General features: G+C 38.7%; 1 protein-coding gene across 12 annotated transcripts in view; it reads right to left on the reverse strand.

Annotated features, from left to right (window-relative positions):
* Positions 1-22463, reverse strand: part of DTNB (dystrobrevin beta) — a 236340-nt gene that overhangs the window by 80060 nt on the left and 133817 nt on the right. The gene's annotated exons all lie outside the window — the stretch shown is intronic.

Here is a 22463-nt window from a genome sequence, read left to right on the forward strand (position 1 = left end):
TCCAAACTTACCAAAAGGGAATCTATGATTTTGCCCTTCAGCTACTTCAGCTGGTCTCCCTCCCTACCACCTTCAGCTACAAAGGGTTTCTGTCTCACATGTGGAGCCACATGACTATTGCTAAATATTACTCCTGGGAAATCTCTCACTTCCTCCCCTAAATTGAAAGAAGTACTTTTCAGAGAAATTTGACCATCAAAGCCAAAAAGTGAAGCAGAAAAGTTCTTCTCTCATATTAGGTGTTTGGGAACTAGCTCCTGGTTTCTCTTTATATTTAAGTGCTGAGTTAATTATGCGAAGTGTTTTTGTAGAGGTTATACTTAGCAAGTCTTGGTGAATATTAAGGGACCAGAGCCTTTGCTATTTTGCAGGTTTTATAGTACATTCAAACAGAGACTCAAGGGAAAATTTTCAGGTAAAGCCAAGGAATCTAAGGAAAGGTTAAAAGGGATAGATCAATCAGTCACCCTAACTGCATACCTACCTACGTACCTAACTCTGTATCTTTCTATTACACTCCTCCCTTTCTTTTAACTCAATTTCATTTCTGGGTAAGGAAATATTTAAAATATTTAAATATCACTGAAATATTTTAAATGATTTTCCATTTAATGGAGAGGATCAAAGATGGTATATAATTTGCAGTGAACAGATTTAGGGCTCTTGATTTTTATTTTTTATTTTATTTAGTTAGTTAGTTTAGGGCTCTTGATTTTGAAGCCACAACACTATGTTTATTGTTACATTTTCCTCCCTTTACGTGACAAGTCACAAAGACATTCAGAATTGAAATACGCCTTTCTAGGTGACAATGTAATTCCACATTATTCATCTCCCTACCTATCTTCCAGGCAGGTGTCCAATATTGCCCCCAAACTTTCAAGCCTATTGACGCTGGTGGCTGTGCTGAGTTATAACCAATCAATCAATCATTTTAGGCTGACTAATAAAAATAAACACAGAGGTTAACTTAATTTTCATCCTAAATTTATAATTTGTCTCTAGTCCTTTGAAATCAATTGTCCAAATGGAACAAGGAGACAATTCCTATGAGAGAAACAAATCCAACACAACAGCTTTTTATGCTTGAGGGCACCAGAAACATTCTGCTCCTGAAAATAGAACAGGTTTTGCCTCCCTAATATATTATTATTCATAATTCATGTCCCAAATAAGATAAAGACATGCTCATGTTGCTTTCAGAACTAATGTAATTACCTAGTATTTTTCAATATTGAAGATACTACTACATTCAATTTCCTGTCTGATATTCTCAGAGGATAAATGACAAAAGAAAAAAAAACTTTTTAAAAATTTCTTACACGGGATCCATGTGATAAAATTTCATGATTTGTAGTATTTTGTTTGGTCTGATGCCACAAAAGTCATTAATAATCATCTCTTGCTCTTGTGAGATATCAGGCACAATTATTATCTTAGAGTACACATACCAGAGCCTCTTCTCCAATATTCAGAACCAGACAGTAATGATTACATTGTAAGTTGGAAGCTAATCATAACTCCCCCCAAACTTCCAAGCCTCTGTGAACTTCTAGCACATTTTGCTAGAGAAATTGGTACTATGTGTTTGTAGTCCAAGATGGAAGAGGTATTTGAAAACATAAATGGTGTCTTTACTGCAGGACCTACCACTAGACTCACAATTCCCTGTGAAAGCCAACAATTCAGACGTGGTCTTAGAAGATGTAATATACCATAAATGACTTCTGGCTTAAAAAATGTTTCATAGCTCCTATAAGACAGCGAAAGAATGCTTTCAAGCGTGAAGTAGACATTAATGGTACCAGTTACTTACAAAGCAGAATTGATCCAAGTTATCAGATCAGTTTTGGTGGCTGTCTGTAACATTCAAAACCTGTTGAATACCTTGAAGAGGCAACAAGATATTCTACATCTTCCTTTGGTGAAGATCTCAGCAAGGTATCTTTAGACACTAGTGAGTTCTGTGATACTCAACTGACCACCAACCATCACTTTGTACAAATTCAGGAGGCTCCTTCTTTGTTCATAAGACATGCCGATTTTTTGATAAGAAGATAGAAGCAAATGGATGCTACAGATAGAAGTAATCTGCCAGGCAGAAGAGGTGGGTATAAAAAGACGACTTGGAGAGAATTTTCAAAATCTTAATCAAAAGGAAAGAAGCATTCTTACTGGGTGTCTACTCATAAAAGATAAGTAAGACTATCTTTACCTCAATAACATAATCATATATTGATGAAGACAGATGTATAAACGAATTATCGAATTAAATGAATGCAAAGTAGTGAGAGCAGCAACACAAGTACAAAGTGTTGAGGAGTCCAATGAAAAGCAGTGACTCCTGCCTGGAAGAAGGAGGGGCAAGTGTAGTCAGGGTGAGCTAACACTGAGGAGAGACATTCCTTGCTACAGAAAAAAATCAAGGGCATCCTAGATGGACAAAGTGATTTGGGAAAAGGGATTCAAACCCAAAAGTACGTGACATATTTGGGGCTAACTTAGTTGTCTAGACCCAAAAGCACTTGAAAGGGAGTAGCTGAAAAATGTCTCTGGAAAGTAGATTAGGGCCAGGATGTGAATGAAGCCTGTTCTACCACAAGCTAAGAAGTTTGGACTTTATACTAGAGGCAGTGGGGGAAGCATGGAACACTTTCAAGTCAAAGGATAATGTACTTGTAACTGGGCCTTGAAAATATAACCTGAGAAACTTGTAAATCACTCGTTTTAATCAAGGGTGTGCATAGGAATAATCTTTGAAGCTTTCTGTAAAAGCTACTAAGGTACTGTAAAAGGTACTAAGGTCTACCCCTCAGTTTAGTGAACCTCAGTCTTGAGGGGAAAGAGGACTTTTTCTAACACTTATTCCATTTAAAAATCACTTACGTAGAATGGATTGGGAAGGAGGATGGTATGGAAGTTGGGAGACCAATTAAGAGGTTATGACAATTGTCCAGGTCAGGGATTATAAGGGTTGACAGTGGGAAAGAGAGAAAAGGAAAAATACTGCTGAGATGATAAAAAAAATAAAAATAAAAAAGATAAGGTACAAGAACTGAGTCAGTACGTGGGGTTAGTGGGCCAAGAATGACTTCTGGTGGTTCATGATATCAATATCCAAACCAGGGAACACAAGAGGAGGAAATAAGATTTGGTGTTGGGTAGACAGAATGAGCGGGGAGGATTTCACTTTTGAAATTTCTGAATTTGAAGTTGCATGGATAAGTACAGGTACGTGATACCTAGAAAGCAGTTGGAAACAGGAGAATAGGAACCCAGGTGCCATAACAAGTCTGAAAATAATTGAGAATCGTCATTTAAATTGTAGCTATTCATTTAAGTTCTGATCACTATAAAGGTGTATTTTTATTTACTGTTTTCAGATAGAGCAGGTTTGGGGAAATATCCAGTAAGAGGATGGCTTAGATAACAGGTAAAGAGCTTCCAGTTACTGGTCAGATACACCTCTTACCGTAAAGTAAAAATTTCACTTACTGGTACAAGGCATTTCACATTACTTCTCTTATGACCAGACCACTCCAGTTTATTCTAGTGGATGCATTGGAATGTAGACTAATTTAAAATTAAAACTGCTACAGAATCTCTCTTAGGGTTTTAAAAGCTAGGAACAGATGATGAATACTTCATCATGCATTTAAAATCATAAGGACAAATTATATATAACTGTATATTTCTTTTTTCATTTATCAACTATTTGTTCTCTACAAAGTGGGTGGTATGGTGCTAGCTGCTAGAGATAAAAATGAAAGAGATAAAAACTTAAGTCCTGGGGGCCTGGGTGGCTCAGTGGGTTAAAGCCTCTGTCTTCGACTCAGGTCATGATCTCAGGGTCCTGGGATCGAGCCCCGCATCAGGCTCTCTGTTCAACGGGAGCCTGCTTCCTCCTCTCTCTCTGCCTGCCTCTCTGCCTACTTGTGATCTCTGTCTGTCAAATAAATAGATAAAATCTTAAAAAAAAAAAAAACTTAAATCCTTTAAGGAAGAAAAATTATTTATAATAAAAATAACTTACAGAAAAATAATTACAATATAATGCAATAAGTATTTAATAGAAGTAAGAAAAACTGTAACATGCCATGGGAAAATATTGAGATCACCTTACTGCATAAAGAAAAACGTATTTCTAGGATGTTGAGCTAAATGTAAATGTTAAATTATATAAATTAGAAAAAAACACATGGGTCTATGGATAGAAAGGATTTGCTAAGGCCAAAAGTAATGGAAAAATTAGGAAGGAAAAGGATATTTAATTTGAATTTAAAAAATCAGAAAATAAAGAAAAATATAAATTTAGGACATTATTTCAGTAAATGTGACAGATCAAGAATTAATAGCCTTAATTTATAAGGAGTGACACAAATTTATAACAAAATTATTTAGGTTTCAATTTAATATAAGGGCAAAGTGAAAATAGACCTTTAAAAAAAGAAATATAAATAACATAAAAATACTTTAATTATGAAAAAATTATTAAAATTATAGACCATTCTCCCTTCTAAAAATAATAATGATGTTTTTTAAAAAGGTAATCCTTAGTGCTGGAGGGGATTTTCTGACACAGCTCATAAATTTACTAAGTAAGAGTGAAAGTATGAAGTTAAGCAAAATTTCCAGAGGGCAATCTGGCAACAAACACATCCACCAGAGATCTTTAAAAATGTTCAGCTTGACTCAGCAATTCCCTTTCTAGAATCTATTCCAAGGAATTAATCAGAAATACAAAGGTAGATTTGTATTTTAAAATATTTATGGAAATATTATTTACAATAAAATAATTCTGGAAGAAACTTAAATGTTCAAATATGAGGGGAAGGAAAAGTAAGCCCTAGTACATTCATAATTATAGGATATTACACTGTCATTAAAATATAATGCTTATTAAGCCTTTCTAAATGCTTAGCACGTAAGAGGTAAAAAAGAAGGGCAACATAGCTACAATAATAGGTAACAATTATTGAATGTTTGATGCATACCTATCAGACATGGTGTTTAAAGCCTTAAATATATTATTTATTTTATCCTCACAGTAACTCTGTAAAATAAGATAAAATTATACATACACATACCATGGTCTCAGCTAAATAATATAATAATATTAAAATATAACAATAATATAATATTATAATAAAATAATATAATAAGTGTAAAACAAAGTATCTGAAGGAAATATGTCAAAATGTTAAGAGAAGCTTGATTATGGGTAACTTTCTCCTATCTATTTATACTTTCCTATATTTCCACAAATTCTCCAGTTAAATTTTTCCTGATTATCAGAGAAGATGCTTAATGTAAAAAATATATATATATATAAAGTAGGGAAAAAAAGACAAAAAGAAAAGGTGTGCCTGGGTGGCTCAGTCAGTTAAGCATCCAACTCTTGATTTGGGCTCAGGTGAAGATCTTGGGGTTTGGGGATTGAGCCCCTCATCAGGCTCTGTGCTAAGCCTGGAGCCTGCTTGAGATTCTCTCCCTCTGCTTCCCTCCATAGGGAGAAAAAAGACAAAAAGGTAAAATAGAAACTTTTAACACCACTGAATCAAATTCTCTAAAGTAGTGTACTATTTTTGTTATTATTAAGAAAGCAAACGAAAAGAAAATGCTTAATGAATTGAGAGTCTGTTAGTAGACGAAGACCTTTAAATGATTTAAGTAGATACAAAACTGCACAGCCCCCCAACATCCTTACCACCACACTCCCCCCACCAAAGAAAGTCCAGAAAACGTGTTAGATCAGGCTACATTATCTCCTCTACCAGACTATAAGAAATGTGTGTGTGCGTGTGCGTGTGTGTGTGTTGGAATCACTGTATTTTGACTATGGGGCTGAGTGGGAGACACGGCTCAGGCTCCCAGGCAGTATTTGCTGCTTGTGAGTTAGCCCTGCTGTGGGCGGAGTACAGAGGACTGAAGCGTGGCCAAGAAGTCCCTGTCCTGTTAACTTCAGCTTTGGTGAGACGATTCTCGGAGCACGGAGCGATGGCATAACCAGCGGTTGCATCTGTAACTGTTTCTGCATTGCCTGCAGCCACAGCCAGTGGCCTATGTGACTTCGTCAAGGGATCCCAGAACAGATTGTCGTTAGTAATAGGAGCACGAGTACTGGTTGAGTGCTCACTACACATCACACTCGGCTCAAACATTTCCCAAGAAGACACTTATTTAAACCTCACAATCCCCAATGAGACAGATACTATTATTTTTTTTTAAGATTTTATTTATTTATTTGACAGACAGAGATCACAAGTAAGCAGAGAGGCAGGCAGAGAGAGAGGAGGAAGCAGGCTTCCTGCTGAGCAGAGAGCCCGATGCGGGGCTGGATCCCAGGACCCTGGGATCATGACCTGAGCTGAAGGCAAAGGCTTTGACCCACTGAGCCACCCAGGTGCCCCAACAGATACTATTATTAACTTTATTTTACAGAGGGAGACACCAAGGTACAGAGTGAAGGAATCGCCCTGAGGTCACAGCCAAATTGGGGCAGAAGTAGGATCTGAGCCAAGGAAGTACAGTATGGCTCTTGTGTCTCTGCTGGTAATCACTACGGCAGCGCCTGGACTACCTTCAATTGCTGTGCCATTAGAAGAGCTCACTTGAGACTGTTTAGTCTTTGAATTAAAAACAAAGTCATGGTGTTAGATCACAGTTCCTAAAAATTATTTCTATAGGAAATAATCTATTTCTATAGGTCAATTAAAAAGTTTCTATAGGAAGATGAAACTACATACCCCTGGAGTATAGTTTTGGGGTGACGTGTTCTCCCCCCAGCACATCATCAGAGCTCTGTGTTACGAATGCCTATCTGAACTCAGACCATCCCGCTGCAGAGCTCCTCCTTCGCCACCTCTAGGCTGCCTCAAGGAAAACGAGATAAGTTAGTATAAACTGTTTCCTCCAAAAACAGATCTCTAATTTATTAAGATGAATTTAAAATCTAATCTTAATTTCAAAGGTCTTGTGGATTCCTCATCTCAGCCTAACAAACTACATATATTTAATGAGCAAACTATCTAGTCTATCAGCCAGGCTGCTGATAGAAGAAGAAGAAGAAGAAGAAGGCGGCGGCTCAGGACGAGCATTGAGTGTAATTACTTATTTTGGTTTTCTAAGATGACTCAGCTCTAGAGGTAAACACTTTTTGGGCAGAGCTCTCTAACCAGGGATGTGAAAATACAATGTCATTATTTAAGCAAAACTGCTACTTAAAATATTGTGCGTGAATAAAGGGGTGCATGAACAAAGCCAGCCACAGCCTGAGAGAACCAGTGAGCTCCTGGGCAGCTATGGGGGCTGTCACCCTTTTGCAGGTTCTCTGACCGAAGTCCTTCTGTGGGAAGGCGTTCAGATAGGTGGCTATTTAACCCTACCCTAGACTTTTGAAAGTATTTGCTCATTATCTTGCTCTTCCTCCCAGAATATTCTTCCGATTACAGAGGTTAAGGCTGCAGTCCTACAATCCCCTTTAACTTGACAGTGATCTGCCGATCACCCCACTTTGGAACTTTTTACCTGACTTTTGGGTTATGACTGTCAGTGTGAAAGGGAAGATTTTATTATGCCTTATGCTCTCATCTACTTGATCACTACCCAGACAGCACTTTACACATGAGGTACTCAATCGTTCAGTTAAATAGTTTTGTAGCCAGCTATGTGCCTTCAATTCTAGATACTTGTGTTCCTTCTGAAATGATCTTCCCTACTCTGATAACATTATTCTCGTCTTTAAGATCACAAGGTAGATTTCACCATACTTTAACACAAATTCAAAATTCACTGTGTCGACCACATCATTCTTTCATCTACCAAACTACTCGGACTTTCCGTATGCTTCCAGCAAGCTGTTCTTCGCCACTGCTTTCAAGTCTTCCCCTAGATACCCATCTTTGGCAAGGTTACATTCTTTCTAAATTCTCTTATCAGAGAAATGGTCCTGAAATTTCAGTATCTCCACCAAACCCTTCTGATTACTACAAACTCCATTTAAAGAAAGAAGGACCTTATTAATATGCAAAGGAAGTAAGAGCCGTGCCGTATTCATGCCCAGTACCGTCCTGGTTTTGAGAAAAAGCGAAAAACAAAGTGAAGGTTGTGTCTGCGACAAGAAGTTTATAAACCAATCGGTCCTCATATCATCCATCATCACTTAAGCTTCAGCTTAACCTATTACAATTCTTAGGTCAAATGTGACTCAACAATTATCACTTAAAACCAAAAATGTGTAAGATCATTTATTAACGAAGAAAGACAACTGAATTACTTCCAACAATTAACTAAAGACCAGTACAACCAAAGAGCTAGAAGAATCTTGTGGAAGTTAGAAGATCTGCTGTATATTCTGCCTTTATTTTTTTACTTTTAGAACACTGGAGAGGGTTGGGGAGGGAAGGGGCAGTGAACTAAAGTTCGTTGAGTAGGAGCGTTGCATTAGCCTTGAGCTAGGTCCTCAGATACATTATTTGAATTCTGTTACTACTCCTCATGGTATTCCTATTTCACTAATAAAGAAATAAAGGTCAAAGAAGAGAATTAACATGCTCCAAGTCACAGATTAGTAAGTGGCAGAACCAGTCTCAGAAGCCACTTTTTTCTGGTTCTAAAACCACTGAATAATTCAAATCCACAGACTCACCATCCTACAGCAGGCATCCCTATATTATCCAAATGAAAATTTCAGATTACAGCTCTCACAGAAGAACAGGACTACTGGCTTTTGATCTGACTTATAGTAGTTTAGGGAAAAAAAGAGGAATTTACTGAGTGTCTTCACTAAGTGATCACTAAATTCATAAGGAAACTTCTAGAAGGGTAGGGGTGAGCTGGCTTCCAGGACACTGGGATGTCATTAGGACGTTGACTCTTATCCTTGCTGAGATCTCATTTTGGGTCTGAGTCTATACAGATCTCGTGGCTTTTTACACTTAACAAGAAACAGTTTCTGCCTAATTATACTGTAGCCTCACCACTGGAGAACAAAACCTCTCCCCTCATTCCAAGTGGAAATTCCCGGAAAACCCCCTCTGGTACATGAATGCCCAATACTTGGGTTGGTAGTACTCCCAGAACAGCCAACACAGGGCTGAGAGAGGACCAAGTCTCTAAAGAGGTTATTGTTTCTAGAAAAGAAAGGTTGCAGAGCAAATCAATGAAAAATATTCCCTTACTTAAAGATTAACTTTCTTAAAAAGCAAAGTGTTAAGTGGAAGCGTCCACGCATTTTGGGATCTCTGTTGGGGTTACCAGCCGAGATGAACGCTACTGTAGGATGAAGGTAGCATGTGTTTCTCTCTTCATTGTCACTAACCTCCAAAATTTAGCAGTCTACAAAACTAGTCATGGACCCCCACATTGAAACAATATATGATCTAGTAAGAAAGACAGTTTATCTAATTATTCCATTATGAGGAAGAGAATCTGTGGGAGGAGCAATGACCTGTAACACGGGACACTAACTACAGCTCTGGTGAAATATGAAGGAAGGCAGAGTCTAAGACCCCTCTATCTCTACAATTCTATTACTCGCTCAAAAAGCACCCTGCTTCTTGACAACAGTTATGACAAGTGCAGATCATTTTTATGCTCCTTGAGGAATGTGATGTTTTGCTCTTTATTTCTACATACCAGACCAAAACCATCTCCTGCTACTCCACCGTGTTCTATGGTTATCTGCCAAAGCAAAGTTAAACAAACAAACAAAATTGCCTTTTGGAAAACTGTAAGGTGAGAAAAAAAAAAAAAAAACCATATGGTACAGAAAATGTAGTACAAATATAATGTTACACACTTACAATGAAGATTCTCTGACTTCTAGATTAGTACATTTATGATATTGGTCTTTTACTATTATTGAACCAACAGAGAGATTTAAATTTCCAAACCAACTACTAATCTAAACACAATGCAACTAATTCATCAATGTAACAAAGACCTTCCAACAGACACACATGCTTCAATTTCGATTTCTAGCCGTTTCATCATAGCCATTTGTGGTATAATACTTATAATGAAATATTTCTCAGGAAGGAAAGGTTTACCACAAACATTCTTATACTGAACTTTCACCACCAGACAGCAGCTAGAGACACCCTGAGGAATCCAGATACCTTGCTCTAACTCTGGAAAAGGGCAGAACTGCAAAATGAATGACTGGATTAGCAAATTATTTAGTACTGTTGCTCAGCTTAACATTATTCTTCTGAAAAAGCAGGGAAGTTATCTGTAAGACAGATAACTAAATCAACAGAAATGTACTATTTTATCTTAAAAACCTTTCCATGCCGAATCTCTCCTTCTTTGTTCTCTTTATTCATTAAATTTAGAGAGGAACTAGTCAATACTTTATGTAGATGTCAACTCCTGTATTTCTAGAAAGATGAGAAAAGATAGCAACTTAAATACTTCGACAAGTTTCTGTTCACAGAAAGGTCAACACAACAATGTCATTTCCTGACTTGCTCATATGGTTATTATGAAATCTGTGTTCAAAAATGGAAACTGATACATTCTTAGAGAAGACAGCTGATTCTCAGGTATTTTTACCATGAACCAGACAGGACAAGATAGAGTGGGCTTCCCCTTTTTATAGTAAATCCCTGGGAAGTTCCAGAGGCTCTTGCATCCTGCCAAAAATAAACATGATCATCATCAGCCCAGCAGCTCGAGCAGCAAAAACATTAAGGCAAGGAAAAGCTATCAAACCTTTACGTTCTGTAGCAAATGCCTCTTCTTTCTCTATGGTCATGGCATCTAGTGCGTTACACTGCTGCTGTCTCTAAGGAAACAGAACAATCACATGGCGAAGGATCTTCTCCGCAAGGTAGTTTATCCCACGGAGCATTTTGGGGAGAGCAGGTACGGGAGAACCATGCATCAGAAGGTGAACACACATCCGCGCTCCCGCAGCAAGCCCGTCAAGCAGCCAAGTGCAGCCGAGGACAAAAAGGCAGAGGTAGAGAGCAGGGACCTCTCCTTGGATGCATAAACATGAACCACACGTCTTGCAAGAAAATCCAAGTTCTGCTGCAAATCACTGACCCAATTCATGCAGCCAGCAATTCCGTTCTGACGGGGCTGTTACAGAGCACCCCCTACGTTCTCCCCTAACTGCCTGCTGCCTGAGAGGAAAGCAGCCTGCCGGACCGTGGCTGCCGAGCAGTTCTAGTAGGCAGGGGTCAGGAGGAAGGGAAAACTGGTAAGCCTTGGTTTTTTGGTTTGTTGCAGGAATAAATGGGAACACAGGGTGAAAAAAACAGACAACGGTGTCTACCTCCCCCTCGGACGTCAGGAGCTCCCTGCTTCCTAAGGGCAGCTCGTCAGAGGGCAGCTGAGACAGGAGGGGTACAGTGTAAGCCCCAGCTGGGCTTTCAGGGACACCTCCAGGGGGCACCCACAGGATAAGAACATCCCAGCTGCTCCGAGTCACACCGTGCCCCCTGATCTCCTTCCTCTTCTCCACAGCCTCCATCTCTCTGCGCCTGGTCTGCATCACCATCCGCAACACCACGCGGCAGCCCTTGGCTGGCGGAACATTTGTAACATCGGGGTGGCTTTCTCTTAGTCCGCTGGGGTCCAGACAACTTTTGATGGTTACGCATCTGAACTTGTACGGCTGCAATCACGTTCTTAAGTACAGCTCTCCCGTGCCATTCTGCTCAAGTCATTGATTTCCTACTGGTCTCCCAAATCAGGACCAACACCTTCCTTTCTACACTCACTGCCCAGACATGACAGCCTCAGGTCCAAGGCCGGCTTAATTTTCACCATTTCTTTACGCTTCCTAAGTGTCCAAGCAAAAATGTTGCCCAGGGCCTGAACTTTTTTGCCACAGTAAAACAAAAACAAAACAAAAATGGTACAAGATACATAAGTGTTACACTAAAAACAGGAGGAAGTCAGAACAAAACCCAGACTAACAACTGAAGTGCCTGGCAGAGAAGTCTACCGTTTGCTGAGATAAATGAAAAGGCAGGAGAAAACAACCCAACAAATCAGAATGCTAGCGGGTTTGTATAAACACTTTGATATCAATTTTAAAAGCCTAAAGAAGAAAACGGATGTGTGTGCTTGAATTCTTGGCAGAAAATGAAAGAGCTGATTTCTATGACATGTCAGAAATGAAATAAAAACAAAATAGCAGCGGGACAGCTTCCAAGGCTACAGACTAGGAGGAGTCACAAAGGGGAGCAGAGCACAGAAGGTGAAGCGCGACGCGAACAACAACGGGCACAACTAATTTAAGGGGGAAAAGAACTGCGGCATAGCAGAGACTGAAATACCTTAACTTTACAATAAAACACATCAAAGGGGAACCAGAGCAGCGGGGAGTGAAATGAGCACGCACTGGGGAGAGCTGGGTTCTTGCCCTGATTCTGGTACTCAGCGGCCAGAGAGCGAGCTACACGGTGCTCAGCTAGCTGGTCTGTGAAATGAAGGGGCCGGTTCGAGAACAGTGGCTTCACATGTGCTCCTGGAGCGTCAGAGGACTCCGCGAGGGGCCTCGTGACCACAGAGGAGAGCAGGAGGAGGGCTACTCTCCTGCCTCACGTCAGTAAAGCAGCTGTACTTCCACTCTATGTAAAATGCCATAAACAAAATAGTCCACGGCTCCTTTTCAGCAAGCTTGAAAATCCCTTTCCTTATTACTAAATTTAAATTAGAAGTCTCCACTATACTCACACAAAGTATCTCGTTCTCTTCCTTTATAGGACTTAACCGGTCTGCAGTTACATGTAATCGGCAGTGGCTTTGCGATTGGTCTCAAAAGATCATGTTTCTGAGAGCAGGACCCACAGTGTGCTGCACCCCTGGGCTCACACCGCATACCTAACAGCCTCACACCATGACTGGCACGTAGGGGATGCTCAACAAATACCGGTTCAAGAATGAAATCTTGTGATTCGACTTAAGTTCTAACCTACCTGAAACAATGTGTTAACTAACCCTAAAAGTACAAACAGAGGAAGGGCTCAGGGGAATTTTAAATTGAGAAATATGTCTAGACAAGGAATTCAAAGGATAGCCAACAGGCCATTTGGGATGCTTGAGCAGGAGGTGTCACGAAGATCAACCAGTGGGCTCAGGGGCACACTGGAGCACATGAAAACGGCAGCATTTCCTATACAGACGAAACAACTAAATGCGTCAGGCCAGTGATACCTGCTAAGCAGTTCTGGTATTTAATTTCTGGGCCAAAAGAATCTAAAAGTAATTTGAAATGTCCTAATACATTAGGGAGTTTGCAAGGGGAATAAAGAGCCACACATCATTCATTAAATGTGTATCACAGTCTGCTGGAGAGGCCACACAGAGACCTCTGAAGACCGTGCTATGACGGTGAATTACAAATCAGCTGAAGAAATAGTGGGGAGACCTCTGGTTCAAGGTGGCAGACTGAGCACATGCTGAGAGCTTACCCTCCTGCACCAAAGAAAAACGATTTAAAGATAGAAAAATAAATAAATTGATGCACACATAGCTAGAAACAAAGCAAAAAAAAAAAAAAAAAAAAAAAAGAAAAAAGAAAAGAAAGAAACTCTCTTTAAGCCTAAAAAAAGAAAAATGAAGACTCCCCCAAGGAAGAGAATAATACAAGGGGGCATTGTGGTGAACAGGGGCTGTGCTGAGCTGCTGTGACCCCCCACACAAGGATGGCGGCCCGTTTCTGAGGAAGCTAGAAGACCTTAACCCACACCACCACCCCTTGCCCCCGCAAAATCAGAGAAAACAGAGCATCTATAAAAGTCTTTAAAGTTAGTACATTTAATATCCTCAGCCACCTAAGAGATAGAATAGCACCCATTATAGCCTGAAAAATAACAAGTAGGAGATTTTAAAAATGAAAATCACAATTATTGAGATTAAAAACAAAAACAACAACAACTCCAAAGACAGGCTGACTGCAAGGCTGAATCCAGAAAAAGACTGATGGTACTTTTTTTTTTTAAGTTAACAAATGTGACAGCTAATTCCAGTTTTAAAGTCTGTATCTCAGAGTTCCAGAGAGACCAAAGAGAATGAAGGACTTTCTAGAACTGATGAAAGATATGAGCCTTTAGAGAATAAGAATCTTTGAGAATTAAAACAAATTAAATAATAGAAATAAACTAAAAAAAAAAAAAAAAGCTCATAGCCAGATGGATTATAGTAAAACTTCATATTGCTAATCTTACAAAGAAAACCTTAAAAGTACCAGTAAAACATGAGTCAACAGAAAGGAAGGAGAATCATATTGTTACCAGATTACAAGGTAATACAGGCTACAAAATAATAGAGGAATGATATCTGCGAAGAATGAAGGGAAAGCATCTTTTGGCTAGATTCTAAATTCAGCCAAATTATCATTCCACAGTGAAGGTATACCACAACAATAGGCAAGAAAAAGAAAATATATCCAAATTGTAAAAGGAAGAAGTAAAACTACCTCTCTTTGTAGATGACATAATCTCACATACAGAAAACCCTGAAGAACCCACCAAAGGGTGCCTGGGTGTCTCAGTGGGTTAAGCCTCTGCCTTCAGTTCAGGTCAGGATCCTAGGTTCCTGGGATCGAGCCCCACATCGGACTTGAGGCTCAGCAGGGAGCAGGCTTCCCCCTCTCTCTCTGCCTACCTCTCTGCCTACTTGCGACCTCTCTCTGTCAAATAAATAAATAAAATCTTAAAAAAAAATCCACCAAAAAACAGGGGTCAGCCTTAAAAAAAATCCAACAAACAAGCAAATCCCCCCACCAAAACTATTAGAGCTAGTAAGTCCCATAAAGTCATATGGCAAAAGGCCAATACAAAAAAATCACTTGTATTTCTATCTACTAGCAATGGACAATATAAAAGTGAAATTAAGAAAACAATTACATTTACAACAGTGCCAAAAAGAATAAAACACTCAGAAATAATTTAACCAAAGAAATGGAAGACTTGGGGGCACCTGGATGGCTCAGTGGGTTAAACCTCTGCCTTCCCCTCAGGTCTCGGGGTCCTGGGATCAAGCCCGGCATCAGGCTCCCTGCTGAGCAGGAAGCCTGCTTCCCCCGCCCTCTCTGCCTGCCTCTCTGCCTACTTGTGATCTCTGTCTGTCAAATAAATAAATAAAATCTTAAAAAAAAAAAAAAAAAGAAAGAAAGAAATGGAAGACTTGTATAGTGAAAACTATCAAATACCACTGAAGGAAATTAAAGAAGAGCTAAAAAAAAAAAAAAAAAAGGAAAATATTTCATGTTCATGGACTGGAAGACACAATAGTGTGAAGATGGCAATAGTCCCCAAATGGATCTACAGATTCATTTCAATCCCTACCAAAATCATAGCTGCCTTTTTAAATAAAAAGCATTGATCCTAAGTTCATATGGAAGTATGAGATAAGTAAAATAGCCAAAACAATCTTCCAAGTTGCAGGACACATACTTCCCAATTTCAGCTTATAGGAGTGTGTTCAAAGGTTCACAGATATTCCTCAATTATCCATTTTTCTCTCTAGATACAGAAATCCCTAATCCATACACAAAATTATTTGGCTTTGAAAGTTTCTAAGCATAACCACTACAAGGACTGAGCAACAGATCATGAAGGCTTTTGACTTACTATCTACCTGCTATCCCTGACTGCCAAGAGCACCGCACCTGGTGCCCTGTTCTGTCTGTCGCACTGCCTGGAGGAGACTGACAACCATACTCTTACAGATTCTTCTCTCAAGGTCTTCACTGTCCCGATCTCTCCTCTGCCCCCATAACAAAGGTTGGGGAAAATGACAAATGGACACAATCACAAGAAGTTAAAGAATGCTCCGCAGGCAGGAATGCGTGTTAGAAGGAGTCTAGGGCATCTTTCATTTTGAAGATGTTAAATTTTTAGATCCGTCAGTGATCTTTGATTTGTAACTTACTCCACCATATCCACGCCAAGACACTTGATTTGATTCATTTAAAGGTTTATATGTTCAAATTAGTTTTTGGAGACCTTTTCTTAGGAAAGATCATCTTATACTTAGGGTCACTTTCCTTGTTTTGTTTTGTTTTTTTAAAGTATTTTGTTTATTTGACAGAGAGAGAGAGAGAGCAGCAACAGAGGGAGAGGGGGAAGCTAGCACCCCGCTGAGAAAGGAGCCCAATGCAGGACCAGATCCTAGGACCCTGGGACCATGGCTGAGCCATCCAGGCACCCCACTTCCCCTATTTTTTAAAACAAACAAACAAATCCAAAGTTTGTTACTACTTGTACTTCTACTTAATCCTATTTCTCTCCTTCCTTCCACTGCTACTTAACATTTAAGATCACAATAATTTAAAAATTTAACTTTATGTCACTTTCATGAATCAGCTTTGTCCAAACTCTTTGGGGTTTTGTTTTTGTTTTTGTTTTTAAGTAGGCTCCATGTCCAACACGGAGCCCAGCGTGGGGCATGTCCAAAATGGAGGTCTAATTCTACCCAAATGTGTTTTACCTGTAGGTATCTCCATTTCTATTATTTCAGTTATTCAGGCCAAACTGACTTCTCTTTCTCTCATACTCTGCGTCCAATCTGTCAGCAAGATTTTTATGCCACTATATTAGACCACTTCTAGATTTTTAAGCTCTCAAAGTTCACACAGATGGTATCGATGGTAATTTAATCAATTTCTTAAAATGAAGATGTTAAATATTCATCTCAAGAAACTGTGGAGAAGCTCTTGACAAGACGGTTTTTCCTGTCATAAACTGGACACAGGACATGGGTGGAAAATCACAGCTGGGCTTGACACAAAATTAAACATGAGGTGGTGATAGCTGGAAAGAAATGACTGAAGAGAAAAAAGAAGTCACTTAAGTTCCAAAAAGAATTCCATTAAAAAAGTGAAAAGTGGGGCACTTGGGTGGCTCAGTGGGTTAAGCCTCTGCCTTCAGCTCAGGTCATGATCCCAGGGTCCTGGGATCGAGCCACCCCGCCCCCTCTCCCAATCGGGCTCTCTGCTCAGTGGGGAGCCTGTTTGGCTCATGGATAAACAAAAGAGGAAAAGCCTGAAAAAGGCAAAAAAGGGCACTCAGGAAAAGGAGTAGTTGGCTTGGGAAGTTCATGAGTCAGCTCCGAGGGGCAGGAAGAGATACAAAGTTTTCAAGGGTAAGAAGGAGGTAGGTTTGGCTGCAGCAGCACAGGCTTTATAGTACATAAATTTAGCAGAAAAAGATAAGATTCAAAGAGTGGGGTGGGGCCTGATTACACAGGGTCTTGAATTCCATCCTGAGGAGTGCCTCCTTAATTCCATAGGCAATGGAGTTTTGCAGACTTTTAAACAGGGAAGTAATTTCAAGATTAATTTGTTAGAAATATGTAGATCGATTTGAGGTTTAAGAAAAATTAAAAGGGCTAATTTAGTAGATGCTAAACTGTGGTACTAATCAAAAGTGGGTAATATAAAGACCTATAAAGATGCTGAGAAATATTGAGATTATTCTAAATTGCAACCAGATCACAGTATACACATTCTATTAAGAAATTCCACTCAAGGGGCACGTGGGTGGCTCAGTGGATTAAAGCTTCTGTCTTCAGCTCAGGTCATGATCTCAAGGTCCTGGGATGGAGCCTCACATCAGACTCTCTGCTCAGCGGGGAGTTTGCTTCCCCCCTCTCTGGGCCTGCCTCTCTGCCTACTTGTGATCTCTGTGTGTCAAATAAATAAAATCTTAAAAAATAAAAAAAAAAGAAAGAAAAGAAATTCCACTCGAGACTCTGGCTGGCTCAGTCAGAAGAGAATGTGAGTCTTGATCTCAGGGTCGTGATTTTGAGCCCCACACTGAGTACAGAGATTACTTAAAAATAAATAAATAAATAAATAAATGAATGAATGAATAAACTTAAAAAAAAAAATTCCATTCGATGAAATACAATTCTGAGACTTAATGTCTGCATTAAATTCCATAATAGGTATACCCTAGGCTTGGCTTGGGACAAAATAAAGCTCAAAGAAAAGCAGATTTCCCCAATAGTAAGAATGAGTACTTTTCAGGGATTTTTTTTTTTTAAGCAACCATAATTACTTCAAAAGTAACATAAAAATGGATTATAGACTAAATCTAAGGGTTAAAACTATAAAATTTTTGAGGAACACACAGGAGAAAATTTTTGTGACCCTGAGTCAGGCAAAGATTTTTTTTTTTTAAGATTTTATTTTTAATCTTGTGCGGTCTCTCAAATACATAAATAAAATCTTTAAAACAACAACAAACTTGTTTTTTAAAAAATATCCACACAAAAACATAAATGTTCAGAGCAGCTTTATCCACAACAGGCAAAAACTGAAAATGAACCAATGTCCAACAACTGCTGAGGGATAAATAAAGTGTGGTATATTCATATAAATAGGTATTTTCAACAATCAAAAATCAAAGGTTTTTGATTTAAAAGGTTACTGATACTTGATGCAATATGGATAAACCTTAAAAATATTATGCCAAACAAAAGAGCCAGAAACAAAAGACTACATTTTATATTATTCTATTTATAAGAAATTGCTAGAAAAGGCAAAGTCATAGAAATAAGAAGTATATCAGTGGTTGCCTTGGGGCTACCAGTGGGAGCTGGAATTGATCAAAAATAGGCAGCAGGAAACTTTTTTGGATGGTAGAAATGTTCTAAAACTGGATGATGGTGATGGTTACAAAATCATGTAAATTCATTACGAGTTATTTAACTGTCACAGTGGGTGAATTTTATGGTAGGTAAATTGTATCTCAATGAAACTATTAAAAAAAGAAAAGCCAAAGCAAACCCACAATGAGATACTACCTCATACCCATTAGGCGGACTACTTTAAATAAAACAGCAGTAAGAATAAAGAAAATAACAAGTGTTGGTGGGGGTACAGAGAAACTGGAGCCCTTGCACATTGTTCATAGGAATGTAAAATGGCACAGCCATGACGGAAAACACTACAAAGATTCCTCAAAAACTGAAAGTAGAACTACCATTAACATCCAGCAATCCTACCTCTAGGCATATAGCTCAATGAATTGAATGCGGGGTCTCAAAGAGTTATGGGTACACCCATCCTCAGAGCAACATTATTCGGATTAGCCCAAAAGGTGAAAGCAACCAAACATCCACTGACGAAGGAATGAACAAGCGAAATGTGACATATACATACAACGAACTAAGTGCTAAAACAGGCCATGACGCAGATGAACCCTGACGACATTACGTTGCATAGAATAAGACAGTCACACACACACACACAAAAAAAAATGATTCCACTTAGATGAGGTATCTAAAGTACTCAAATTCATAGAATATAGAAGTAGAACGGTGGTTATCACGGGTTGGTAGTAAAAGGAAAGTTGATGTTTAATAGATAGGTTGTCTCAGATTTGCAGGTTGAAAAGCTTCTGGAGACCTGTTTCACAACAATATAAATATACTTAATACTACTCAACTGTTCACCTGAAAAGTGGTTAAGATGGTAAATTTCATGTTATGTGTATTTACCACAATGAAAAGAAGAGAAAAAACCAGGGGATGGTGTTTAGACCATGTTAAATGTAGAGTTTAGAAGCACAGTACTTTACGATAATGGTAAACAGAGTGAGAAAATCTCAAGGAGGGGAGGTGAAACTCAGTAGACCAAAGTCACACCACTTGTAAATAATTACCCTCCTAGGATTAAACGCTGTGTTTTATTGTATTAAATAACACTGTTTCTCCTTAGTGCAGCATAATCAGTTACCACATGTGCTGTTCACCTGACCCTCACACACACACACACACACACACACGTACATATATACACATGTGTGGTTCAAGAGCGTGTGTACCCTCCCCTCCCCCCAACACTGAAGTTCAGGCAAAAACTTCATCCTACTTCTAGGACCACCTTACACGACACATGACCCTTAGTATCAGCGCTTTCTGCAGACCTTCTTTCTTTTTTGGAGAGATATACTTCCAGGCTTAGCAAGTGCCCTAACCCCAGAAGAGAGTAATTAACTGGGACCTTCAGCCTGAAATGGAGCCAAAGAGACATCACGCAAGCCAGGATGAAGAGAAGCTCAAAGCCTTAAGAGAATCTCTTGTATTCCTCAGGTGCCAGGTTTTCCAAAATCATCCCAGCAAAATGTTAAGACAGAATTAGTATCAGATGAGTCGTGACCCTGAAGAGCCATAAGAACATTCATATTCCAGGCTATATGAACAGGAGAATAAAAAGCAGCTTTTTTTTTCCTCCAAAGATTAAATTAGATAGACCTGAAATAAAAGGTATCTGTTGGCCCAGTGGTGGGCAGGTTACGTCACCATTGCCTAGGTTTTTCAAAATCACTACAGCAAAGTGCAAGACAGAATTAGTATCAGATAAGCTATGATCTAAGAGTCAAAGTATAACACTTACCTGTTGGAAGTAGCTAAAATTATAACCTTCTAAATAGGTTCAATCTCCAAAGACCAAGACACCCAAAATGAATCTGACACTCCTTTCAAGTGACTAAAACATCAGATTCATTTAGCAATCTAAGAGAAAAGTATCATCTTGTCAGTCTTCTCAAATGAAACTCTACACTCAGCAACATGCACAGAGCCTCAGTCACAATAGTCAGTAAATAGTTGTGGGAGACAGTGATTTCAATCCAGACCAACATATCAACATTATAAATTCTGTAACACCCTACAATTTGTTCGGGAATACAGTTCAAGCCAGTTAATAACTCTCTTTGAAAACACCCAAATTTGGCTTATACAAAAAGCTGCTAACAATGCATTCGGTTTGGCACAGGACAATTAGCCAGAAGCATTCTTGTCACAAAAGGAATCTCCAAATCCAGTTTTATCCATCATTTTAAAAGAAGCAGCATCACAAGGGACGCCTGGGTGGCTCAGTTGGTTAAGTGGCTGCCTTCAGCTCGGGTCATGATCCCAGTGTCCTGGGATCGAGTCCCACATTGGGCTCCTTGCTCGGCAGGGAGCCTGCTTCTCCCTCTGCCTCTGCCTACCACTCTGTCTGTGCTTGCGCGCGTGCTCTCTCCAACAAATAAATAAATAAAATCTAAAAAAAATAAAAAGAAGAAGCATCACAAAAATGCACTTTGGTATCTAAACAAAATAAATAAGGAGTTATTTTTTCATCGAGTAGTTGTTTTTTCATACAGTCTTAAAAATTTCACAGGTTTTTACACATGGTCTTACATTATTCCTGGTCTCACAAATTTGTACTGATTTACTTAAAGTCATCATGAATAAGAATAAAAATAAACAGAATTTTCATATTTTACAAAAAGGTTCACAAATACTATAAGGATGAGATGTTTCAAGCATAGTTGTCTAAAGTTAAAAAAAAAAATCTCTGAAGTTGAAATTTTAAAAAGGACAGTTTTGTTTTGATCAAATCAAAATAATGCACAGACAGTCTAATAAGCATTAAATAGAAGAGCAGTTAAAATAGAACAAATAGAGTCACTTATGGTTTGTCCCCCTGGGGATAAAAATATATGTTTATAAAAATAAAAAATTAAAAAAAATAAAAATAAAAATAAAAAAAAAAAATAGAACAAATAACAGCCATATTAAAGTGTTTAATTATAACTCTCATTTAAATAATGATTTTTTTATTATCTAGGTTAATTCTGTTTTGAGACAAAGTATGGAAAAAAACTGGTTGGCTCAGCTGTTCAAACTGGCTACATATTTATATATGCATAAGCAGCAAGAAACAATAAGGCAGTCTGGTTTCTAGGTAACAAACTTTATCCAACTGCTTCAACAGAAGAAGTTACCAATTAACCTTCACCCTTGGGTTGAAAAAACAGCCTGAACCATCAAAGATGATGATGAGAATTCAGAAAAAAAATATCAAAAAGCACAAAGATCCCTAAATTTGCAGTTTTTATCAACCCTTCCTTAAGAGTTGGGGTCAGCAAAACTTTTTCTCTAAAGAGCCAGACAGTAAATATTCTAGGTTTGTTGTTGTTGTTGTTTTAATTGAAGTATAGTTGATACACAATGTTAATTAGCGTCAGGTATACAATACAGTGATTCAACAAGTCTATGCATTCTGATGTGCTTAGCACAGGTGTAGCTCCCATCTGTCACCAGACATCGCTATTACAGTACCACTGACTAGATTTCCTATGCTGTACAATATTTTAGGTTTTGAGGGTCATTCAACCTTAATTACAAAGATTCAACTTTGCCACTGTAGCCTGAAAGCAAAGACAATATATAAAGGAGTTAAGTGTGGCTTGTCCAAACAAAACTTTATTTATGAACACTGAAATTGAGTTTCATACAATTTTCACAAAATATTGTTATTATTCTTTCTATTTCATGAATTTTTTTTTTCTCTTTGACCATTTAAAAATGTCATTATCAGCTCCTGGGCCACAAAAGACAGGCAACAGGCAGGACTTCACCCGCAGGCTGTAGTTTGCCAACCTCTGTTTAGGAGAGCACATCAATCCCAGGTGTCCAGTGGGATGCTGGTCATTCTCTCCTTGACG

The sequence above is a fragment of the Mustela nigripes genome, chromosome 7 (genome assembly GCF_022355385.1).
Source record: "Mustela nigripes isolate SB6536 chromosome 7, MUSNIG.SB6536, whole genome shotgun sequence".
NCBI classification, from domain to species: Eukaryota; Metazoa; Chordata; class Mammalia; order Carnivora; family Mustelidae; genus Mustela; species Mustela nigripes.